At 34.8% G+C, this 10,320-nt stretch overlaps 1 non-coding gene across 1 annotated transcript; it reads left to right on the top strand.

Moving 5' to 3' along the window:
- The first annotated feature begins 928 nt into the window (after positions 1-928).
- Positions 929-1,034, top strand: LOC121204092 (small nucleolar RNA R71). The gene has a single exon (XR_005899020.1). It is a non-coding gene; the product is annotated as a small nucleolar RNA R71 (small nucleolar RNA).
- The last annotated feature ends 9,286 nt before the right edge of the window (positions 1,035-10,320 follow it).

Here is a 10,320-nt window from a genome sequence, read left to right on the forward strand (position 1 = left end):
GATGAACTTACCAAATTGTTCTTCTATTCTGTCTTTCGTTATCACTTTAGGATATGGCACATGAGGTTCATGATTTGTACTTACCTGTTTGGGATCATTATTGTTTACCTCTTCTCATCCTTTGTTCTTCGCGTTGTCTTGTTGTATTTATGGCTCGGGTGCAATGAATCCTTCCTTATCTTGAGTGCTAATTGCATTGAGGTATTCCCTCGGATTAGGTTCAGTATTACTTGGTAGGCTACCTTATGGTCATTCGGAGATTAGTTTGGACAGCTGACCTATTTGAGTTTCTAGTCCTTGGATCGATGCTTGTTGATTCTTAAGTACTGTCTCGGTATTTTGGAAATGGGTTTCTAACACCAAGATGAATTTAGAAAGCATCTCTTCAAGGTTTGGTTTCTTCTCTTGTTAATAAGGTGGCTGTTGAAAACCTTAAGGATTTTGTGGCTTTTGATTCCCTTGACCACCCTAGGAGAAATTTGGGTGGTTCCTCCAACCTGCATTATAGGTATTACTGTATGGCTTATTTTGAGATCCAAAGTTATTATCACCCATATAGTTGACTTGTTCCTCTTCGGTTGTGGGATTGAAGGATTGATATTCTATATGCATACCTCCTCCGCTTGAGTCACACCTCATTACTGGATGTACCTGCGTAGAACCAAGAAAACTATCAATCTTTTTATTGAGAAGTTCTACCAGATTTGAGAGCATGGTGACTAAATCGATGTTATAGACGCCAGCTATTTTCGTTGGCTTTGTCCTCATAACTTGCCACTGATAGTTATTCAGTGACATCTCATCTATGAATTCATAGGCATCTTCCGATGTTTTATTGTTGATGGTTCTGCCAGTAGCTGCGTCAATCATTTGTCTTGTCGAGGGATTCACACCATTGTAGAACATTTGAACTTGCAGCCAAAGCGGCAACCCATGGTGAAGGCATCTTCTCAGTAAGTCCTTGTATCTCTCCCATGCATCATAAAGTGTTTCTAAATCCATCTGCACAAAAGAAGAGATATCATTATGCAATTTAGCCATTTTAGCCGGCGGAAAATATTTTAGTAAAAACTTCTCGGTCATTTATTCCCAAGTAGTGATAGACCCTCGTGGTAATGAGTTCAACCACTGTTTAGCTTTGTTTCTTAGTGAAAAGGGAAATAACCGAAGATGAATGGCATCATCAGAACAGCCATTGATTTTGAATGTATCACAAAATTCAAGAAAATTCGCTAAGTACGTGTTGGGATCCTCATCCTGCAAACCATCAAACTGAACAAACTGCTATATCATTTGAATTGTGTTAGGTTTTAGTTCAAAATTATTCACAGCAATAGCAGGTCTAACTTACTAGACTCAGTTCCTGTTAAAGAAGGTTTAGCATAGTCATACATAGTACGTGGAGCAGGATTTTGATTAGCTGCAATTGCAGGAGCCAGCTGATCGCCTGGGTTTTCAGCCATCTCGTCAGTTGGGGTTTGAGTATCGTCTTCTCGCTCATTCTCCGTGTAGCGTAAACTACGCCTTATTTCTCTTTGATTTTTGCAAATTGTATGATCGATTTCTTCGTCAAAGAGTAATGGTCCTGACGGGTTTCTTGTAATGCCCCAACACCCGAGACCGTCGTCGGAGTCGAGTATGAGGTGTTACTAAGCTTAATTTAACATATTTAGAACTTTGGATTATTTATTTCTACATTCGCAGCTTTTAAGCTACTTGCATCACAGTCACAAGAAAAATCATATCTCGAGTTCGAAATCAAGATCCGTAAATTTTCCCTGAATCTAGACTCATATACCTATCTACAAATGTTTTTCTAGAATTTTTGGTTGGGCCATTTAGTACAGTTTATTAGTTAAAGTTACCCCTGTTTCAGGACTTGACTGGTCTGACCTCTGTTTACTACGAACCACATTTCTCTCTGTAAAAAATTCATATGAATATGAGGTTTATTTCTCCTAAAACTAGACTCAATAATGATTCTGATAATATAAAATAAACTACCTAATTATATCTTTAAAATTTATGGTGAATTTCTAAAGTTGGAACAGGGGATTCAAAAACTGCTATTACCCTGTTTCACTAAAATTCTAATATCTTCTAACATATAATTCCTTTTCTTGTTTCATTTGTTTCATGTGAAACTAGACATAATAATATTCAATTTGATATGTATTCCATCACCAAATTCAATTTCTATGATTTTTAGTAAATTTTCAAACTCGCGTCACTGTTGCTGCAGTATCCTATTTATGGCAAATTTCATCCCTTTTGATGAGTTTTTATACACTAAGTATCTTATTAATTTTCATTATCATCAAACATAATCTAAACTAACCATTTTCATAATTTATCATTATCAAACATTTCCTCAACCATTTCATTACCATACCATAAGATCATTTACACAAAATAGATATATTGCTATACATGCCATACTTAAATTTACAAGCCTTTACCAAAAGTCTTCCGGATAGTGTGACTGAGCCTTCGACCTATCCCGACTCCTGAGCTGGCTTGGCCAAAACTACAATAAGTCTGAAGGAGGGAGTAAGCATAAATGCTTAGTAAGTTCATATGCAAATAATAAGTAACATAACAAACAGTCATACCAATCAACATTAGCATGCATCACTAAAACACATGTCACATTTCTAATCATTTTTCATCATCTTATTACCTTATCGTGGTTGTATCAATACTCAACCCGAGGGTTAAATACATACCTGTTCTAAATATCCATTTCACATCACTTACCAATACGTCTCTTTACATCTCAAATATTCCTCCATTTGAGTAGAGCTTTACCCATTGAACACATCGGAATAGAATTCGGATACATGGATAACTTGCACATAAGTGCCATATATGAAATCAAGCAATCATGTAACCCGCCCATAAGTGAACTCAGACTCAACTCAACGAGCTCGGGCGTTCGCATCCATAAGTGAACCCAGACTCAACTCAACGAGCTCGGATGCCTAGTTACATCTCACGAACTCGAACTCAACTCAATGAGTTCGGACATTCGCATCCATAAGTGAACTCAGACTCAACTCAACGAGTTCGGATGCTCAACCATCCTAGTGACATATCACTTGTATCCTAATCTATTCCTAAGGTTCAAACGGCCTTTTTCCTTTAACACTTATCCTTGCCGTCTTCCGTAGAATGCCGAAATCAATACTCGGTAACAATTATATTTAACAAGTAGCTCGCATAATTTACATATTATTTGAAATTAACCACAAAGCATACATTTCATAATTAAATTCAGCATAGCATATAATTAACATCAATAACTTAAAAATAACAATTATGCTACTTTATTTACACATGAACTTACCTTGGTACCAAAATACAAGGATTTTGCAATCTAGTCTACAATTTTTTCTTTTCCTCGATTGAGGTCGATTCCACGTCTTTCTTGATCTAAAATAACACATTTAGCTTATTTAATACTCACATTATCAAATTAATCCTTAACTCAAATTTTGGCAAAATTACAATTTTACCCCTAAACTTTTGCATATTTACATTTTTGCCCCTAGGCTCGGGATTAAACTTTATTCCTTATTCTTATGTTTTACAACATGCTGATCACTTTTCTCTTCTATGGCAACATCAAATTCTCACTCTAACATGTACTTGTAACTATTAGGTATTTTTACCGATTAAGCCCTTTTACTCGTTTTTGCTTAAAATCGAGTAGTACAAGTTGTCTAACATAATTTAAAACTTCATATTCTATCATAAAACATCAAAATACACAAATTTCACCTATGGGTATTTTTCCAAATATAAACCCTAGGTTAAATTATTGCTAACATAAGCTTTATCGAGTTACCGGGATCTCAAAAACGTAAAAATCATTAAAAACGGGGCTTGGAATCACTTACTATGGAGTTTGGAAGCTTGAAACAAACCCTAGCTATGGAGAACCCTTGAAATTTCGGCCTAATGAAGAAGATGGACAAAAATTGGCTTTTAATTTTGTTTTTAATTCATTTTAATAACTAAATGACCAAAATACCCTTACTACTAAACTTTCAAAATTCCTTCCATGTCCTAATTTTGTCCATGAACTTAAAATTGGTAAAATTTCTATTTAAGACCTCCTAATTAATATTTCAAAGTAATTTCATACTAAAAACTTCTAGAATGCAAATTTTGCAACTTATTCAATTTAGTCCCTAACTTTAAATTAAACTCGTTATGCCCAAAATTTCTTCACGAAATCTTCACACAATTATGCATTCATATCATAAACCTCAAAATAATTATAAAATAATTATTTCTATCTCGAATTTGTGGTCACGAAACCACTATTCCGATTAGGCCCTAATTCGGGATATTACATTTCTTCTAGTCATAAACTATAAAAACCTACCAAGAGAGAAAAAGGTAAATTAATAAATAATAAAATTGCAATAAAAATAAATGGCTTAAGTAATAAAAATTTAGTGTTCCTAATATTTCAGTTCCCCGGCAACGGCGCCAAAAACTTGATCGCGTGATTCGTAACAAGTAATAAATATTTATAATGAAGATCAAACCTAGACTAACTATTATCATGACGAAAAGGCAAGCGCACCTATCAAAAAATAGTATAGTAATGGCAAGACCAGGATATCATACCCAAGGAAACCAAAAGTACTAGTAATAACTATCTTTTTACTATCTAGCCTAAGAATAAAAGGGTTTGTTTTAATTAACTAATTGTTTAAACTAATTAACTGATTTAATTAAAGCAAAGAGAAAATTTGGACAAAGACTTGAAGAAAAGCAATTGATAAAGACGACATCGAAGGAGGAATCCACCTAGATTTCAATTGTTATCTGAATCTGAACTGGACGATTTATTCACTTGACTTGATCCGTAGAGATCCCTAAGTTAAGTTATTATCCCTATTCAAGACTAATAACGTCTAATCCCTAGATTGAATAATCGAGACTTTTCTCTAATTAACACTCTAGGGTTGCATTAACTCGATCTATGGATCCCCTTATTAGGTTTCACCCTAATCCGGCAAAATCTCGTAACCCTATTTCTAGGCGTTCGATCAACTCCGCTTAATTATGCCAAATCTACGATTAGGCAGGGTCTGTTCCTCCTCTGCATAAACACATCAAATCATGAATTATTACCCGAAATATTAACTCAAGCATTAAGAACACATAATTAAGAACAAATCAAGTATTTATCATACAGTTCAGATAATAATAACAAGATCCATTATAGGTTTTGTCCCCCTTAGGTATTGAAGGGGTTTAGTTCATAATAAAATAAGAGTACATCTCAAAAGTATGAAAATAACAAAACATATGAAAATAACAAAACATAAAGAAAACTCTAAAACCCTTGAAGGAATTCTGAGAGAGACTTCAGTCTTGGAGTAGCTCTGGCTTTTGAGATGGATCATCTGGCTTTCTTCAAGTAATTCCCGGCGTGTGGTACTGTATTCCAGAAAAGTTCTGGAAAGAGCGGCCTCCTCCTAGGTCACACTTAGGGTGTTTATATAGGCTTTGGATTGGCTTTCTTCCTCCCTAAGTACCATTTTTCGTGTAAAATACAACTCTTTGAAAAAGGGACACGCCCGTGTGCCACGACCGTGTGACGTGATTACTAGGCTGTGTTCGATCCATTGAATTGCACACGGCCGTGTGGGCTCAATGGTCTGGCCGTGTGAATCGTGAAAACCTTGGTCGACACCCCCGAAGGCCACGAGCGTGTGAGATGCCCGTGTGGCAAGGCTTAGGCCGTATCATCTTCTCGATTTGGTCTATTTTTGTCCCTTTTTAGCTCCTTTTTGGCTCCTTTTGACTCTTGGTGCTCTCCTGAGTACAAAACATGAAATAACCAGATTAAGAGCACCAAAATCCACAAATCTAGTAATAAACATCCATAAATATGCTAAGTATTTGGGGTATAGATTTGTATAATTTGGCATTTATCATACAACAAACCTCCCACAATCTTCGTATACAATGCGTCATCTGTCAAGTAATTTCCCATATGTGCAGACAGTGTAGGAGCACTCACCATTAGAATAGGTATTGGCTTGGCAGCAACCATTCTTGCTCATTCAAGTAGCTCTCGGGCAAACTTCATCTGGGAAACATGGATGCCATGATCATATTGAGTAACCTTCAATCCAAGAAAGTAAATTAAATGTCCAAGATCTTTGAAAGAAAATTTATGATGAAGACATTTGACAATTTCATCTATCTCAGCCTCTAGTGAACCTGTTATTAGAATGTCATCTATATATACCAACAAAACAACACATCCAATAAAAGTCTTCCTAAAACAAAAGTAAGGATCAACCTTAGAGTTTTGAAATTTAAGATCATTGACTAGAAAAACATGTAATGTATCAAATCAAGCATGAGGTGCCTGCTTGAGTCCATATAATGATTTTTTTTAAGTTTGCACACTAAAGGATGACCTACTAAATCACATACTTCGAATCATGGGGGTTGTTTCATGTACACGGTTTCTGCAACCCACCATTCAAAAATGCATTATTGGCATCCACTTGTCGTATCTTCCATTGATGAGAAACTGCAACAACAAGAATAGTGCAAACTGTATTAGCCTTGATAACAGAGCCAAATGTCTCATAGTAGTCTGTACCTGCTACTTGTAAGAAGTCTTGTGTAACCAATCAAGCCTTATTTTGTGCCACACTACCATTAGGATTGGTTTAATTCTTAAACAGCCACTTGTATCTTACAAGATTATGATCAACTGGTGCAGATACAAGATCCCATGTTCCATTTTTAATTAACGCATGTAGTTCATCATCAACTACCTTCTGCCAAGAAGGAATGGTCATGGCTTCATGTATATCCCTTGGCGCAATCTAACTGAGTTCGGACACACTGGCTGTAACATCCTGATTTTGGGCTTAGTCAGAACAGTGGTTTCGGGACCACAAATTCGATGAGGAAAATTTCATTTTTATTATATTTTTATGGTCTACGATTTCACAGAATGATTTTGTGAAAATTTCGTTCTAAAATTTCGACGTTTGGACACTCAATTTATTAAAAAGGTCTAAATTGTAAAAAGTGAAAAAGTTGAGTTTTATATGTTAGAGGTGTCTAATTGTCATGAAATTCTAAATGGGAGGTCCTTAAATGACAATTAAACCATTGTATAGCTTGTTGGATAAAAATGGCCTTGGTTGGGTAAATTTTGAAAGAATAATGAAAAGGGCATTTTGGTTATTTAGGAGTAAAATGAATTAAAAGATAAATTTTAAACCCCAAATGTGTCCCTTTCTTCTTGCTACAGCAGAATATACCAAAAGTAGCCATGGTTAGGGTTTGGCCAAGCTTCCAAGCTTAATAATCAAGGAAATCGAGATTTGGGCTTAAATCGGGAAAATACAAGGTTATGGACTAGATGGTAAATTGCCATTTCTGGATCCGAGGTAAGTTTGTACATAAATAATTTATCGATTCTTTTTATTTTATTATATTTTGTTATCATATGAAACGTGGTTTCCTATAGAATGATTATTTGTTGTAAATTGCAAATTGAAAAAGGACAATGAATAAATTGTAACATGTTGGAAAGTGAGGAATTTCTCGGTTAAGCCTTCGGAATAGAAACGATATGAATGATCTATTGTGAGGTCACGTGTGTAGTACTAAGTGCAGGCTACTACGTGTACCGGATAATTGGTCGCATGTGTAGTACTAATTGCAGGCTACTATGCGTACCCGATAACTTCGATCATGTGTGTAGTACTAAGTGCAGGCTACTATGCGTACCAGATAGCTTTGGATATAAGTGTGAAAATATGTGCAGGCAACTGAGTATAAGTTATTATTCCGAAGAGTTCAACGGGAAAATCGATTAAGTAAAAATACATGTGAACATGATTATATGGTGAGTAAGTGCAAGTATATGTTTAAGAAAATTTTGAGCAATATGCTCAATATTTGAGTGAACTTCGATAAGACAAAATGGATTAAGTGAAGTTATGTAAGAGTGAATTTTAGTAGTAAAACAATGTTGGACAGCAGCAGTTGTGTGACTTTGAAAATTCACCAAAAATTTTGTAAGTTGAATTAAATTTCAAATGAATTATGGAATTAAATCTTAATGAGTCTATTTTCATATAAAAGAAACAGGGGGAGCAAAAGAGTTGTATATTATGTGATATTACAATTGTTGTGAGATAGTGTCAGAATGAATTTGAGATCCCCTGTTCTGACTTGAAAAATTGTTAAAAATTGTAGAAAAATAATCATGGGTTATAATTTATATTCTTAGAACATTTGATGAGTCTAATTTTAATATAAGTAAACGTGAACATTATCCGAGTCTCGTACTATGAGATAAATAAATTTGAGTGAAGAAAGGTTGAAGCTGTCAAATAGCAAAACAGGGGAGACTTTGAATAATAAACTGTACTTATTGGCTGGACCAAAAATTCTGCAAATTTTGGTAGAAAGATATATGAGTCTAGTTTCTGGGAAAATTTACGTATCTTAATTTGGAGTTCCGTAACTCAAGATATAAATGATTTAGTGACTGTGACTCAAGAAAGCAGTTTAAGCAGAACATGTGTAAATGTACAGTTGGGTTAGTTTTACTATGGAAAGCATGTTAGTAAATTGCTTATTATTATTTCATGTGAGCTTCCTAAGCGTAAAGCTTACCCTCTCCTTTCCATTTCTTTTAGTATTGTCAGGTTAGCTTAGGGTTGGAGATCGTCGGAGGCAGCATCACACTATCAAGCCAACACCTTGACAGTATAAACACATATGCTAGAATTATCAAGTGAGTGGCATGTGTAGGGACCTAGTTTTATACCATGTGTTATTATAATTTGGCCAAATATATTGGTCTTTAGTGAGCTAATGATTCTGACTTATAAATCTAGCTATTTATATTATGTTTGATATTGATGATGTGCATATGCTTGTTTGCCATGCATGGTTGGTAATATGTTATGTGTTGTTGTGAATGTTTAAGTCCGTTAACGCCTCGAACCTTGTCCCGACGTTGGATACAAGTGAGGGGTGTTACATTTAGTGGTATCAGAGCTGTGGTTTAGTCGATTCTCGGACTAACCTAGCATGTGTAAAAGTCCAACTATACAAGCCACCGATCCGTGATAGTGTGATGTCTCCCGACGCGTATGAAAGCCACTTTGTTTAGAAAAAGGTACTCTCCAACAGAGCTACACCGACCATGTTGAATGTGATGGTAAAATATTCGAGTAAAGTATAGTCATGACAAACTAAAACTTGGAAAGGTACGAATGAGGATTCATGAAATGTGTACATGGTGAAATGAGCTTATCTATGATTAATAGATAATTCCATGATGTATATGATCGATTTATTTGAACAAACGTATGTGTTTGAGTAACTTATCAAAAATATTGATAAGATGAATATTCATGTATATTGGTTGGGATGATTATGATTGGTAAGCTCGTATAACTTGAGTAAATATATTAAATTGCTTGGACTGATATATATGATTGTAATGATATGCATATGATGATGTGTAAGATGAAAGTTTAGACTGTGATATACTTATCCATGTTTGTTTGGCCCTTATATGATATTATGTGCTTGACTTGTTTGATGTAATGAATGGATGAGTAATATTATCTAGGAAACATTGAAATACATGTATAAGTACACTTGTTTAAATGAGATAACTAGAAAGTGGGTGTAAAATCAATATCAATGTTAGTTACTCAAAATGAATGACATGATTGAGATATGATTGCTATGATGAAAACTGTGTTACATATATATGTATATGAGAGTTGAGTCAGAGGCCCTACGACCCTCTTCCCCTTACCAAAGTGGTGTTTTATAATGGAAATTCCTGATATTTATATTGAATGAGTTTCCAGGTGAGAAACCAAAGAGTTCAATGATGGAATGGTTATAAGCATGATTAGAGATTGAGAATGGGTTGATAAGTATAGACATGAGCTAGAAAGATATCTGATTGACCGAAAGATCATTTATGATGTCGAGGAATGTATTGATTGAAATTCTCTCATGAATTGGTTTTCTTAGTAAAGGGAATATTATGGAATTTGGGACGACAAAGATAGTTAAAGGAATAATGTTTGAAATATGAAATGTCCAAGCATGGTAATTACAGTGAACAGTTTGTGATTTTCTCCATTGAGATATAGTATGAGATTATCTGACACCAGAAATATTATTGGGGCTATCTAATCCCTGATGAATTCTTATATTATGAAAATGTTCCCTGATCTTAACGTTAGACGAATGTGTTGTCAGTCTGATTGGATTATAATCTACATGGTTCTG

This window comes from Gossypium hirsutum, chromosome A07 (genome assembly GCF_007990345.1).
Source record: "Gossypium hirsutum isolate 1008001.06 chromosome A07, Gossypium_hirsutum_v2.1, whole genome shotgun sequence".
In the NCBI taxonomy this organism is placed as follows: Eukaryota; Viridiplantae; Streptophyta; class Magnoliopsida; order Malvales; family Malvaceae; genus Gossypium; species Gossypium hirsutum.